Source organism: Trypanosoma equiperdum (genome assembly GCF_001457755.1).
Source record: "Trypanosoma equiperdum strain OVI genome assembly, contig: ctg_2021, whole genome shotgun sequence".
NCBI lineage: Eukaryota > Euglenozoa > Kinetoplastea > Trypanosomatida > Trypanosomatidae > Trypanosoma > Trypanosoma equiperdum.
In genome coordinates, this window is record NW_027124085.1 from 6511 (window position 1) to 7634 (window position 1124).

Genomic DNA, 1124 nt, shown 5'->3' on the forward strand with positions numbered 1-1124 from the left:
CCTAACACTATATTTATAATAATAACTTAAAATAATAAATGTGCGGACTAATTAAAACGCCTGAAGCGATGGCACGATTGCAGTGACAGAAAGTGAATGAGTGAGAGTGAAAGAGCACAAAGAATAATATTAAAGGATATATAGAAAGAAAGAGGGTGAGAAATGGAGCTTCAATATACAGTTTGAAACACAAATATGACTACTTGCATCACGTTACACAAGCAAACGATGGATGGACAGTGAGAAGAATAGAGTCCAATGTACAAATCAAATGGACTCTATGCGTAATCAGCAGAAGCAGCGACGCTGCAGCAAGAAGAAGGAGGGGAAATACAGAGTGAAAAAACTAGATGTGCACTACAACGCCATAGGAGGGAATTATACAGTAAGAGATCATACCAACCTTTAAGCAAATATTGGATAAATTTCAATGAAAAGATTTTAGTGCGAACACGAAAGGTTTTAATTGATAGATTCATAATGATGGAACATATATGATGAAACGGGACGGTTATGGTAGTTAGTACATGAAATTAGTAAACTTCTTTGTCTTTCCCCACACACTAGTTCACCTGACCACTTTAATTCCCATAGAAATACATGAAGAGGAATTTTGAAAAGAAGTGAGCACCGGAATACACGTGGTTTGTAACGGTAGGTATGCGTGTACAGCTAAATTCTAATACAAAAACAATTGTTTAGTGCCTAATATAAGCTGCGAAAACTGAACATGTACTCTTAAGCACATATATCATAACAACATCAAGGCGTTACTTACATATTTGAAAATTTTTTCATTAATTAAAAATCGTTGGATCGCAATAAAGTAGTTTTATCAAGTTTTCCAAAGTTTTTCTTTTATCCCCATCAAATCTTTAAAATATATAAGGTAATGAAATTTTCTATATTAAAAATTTCACTATTACAATTGCTGTTACCTTTATTGTGTTTGCGCTCAATAACTGTTCAAAACAGTGGGGAAAGAAAAACAAAAGAATGATGACTCTAAGACTCCTAGAGTGTATGCAGCTATAGTTCGAACTCATGCACCTCAAGTATGGCGTAGATTAATATTGAGTGCCAAACTAAACAATGTTGAAATTATTACAATTGCGATGGGAGGT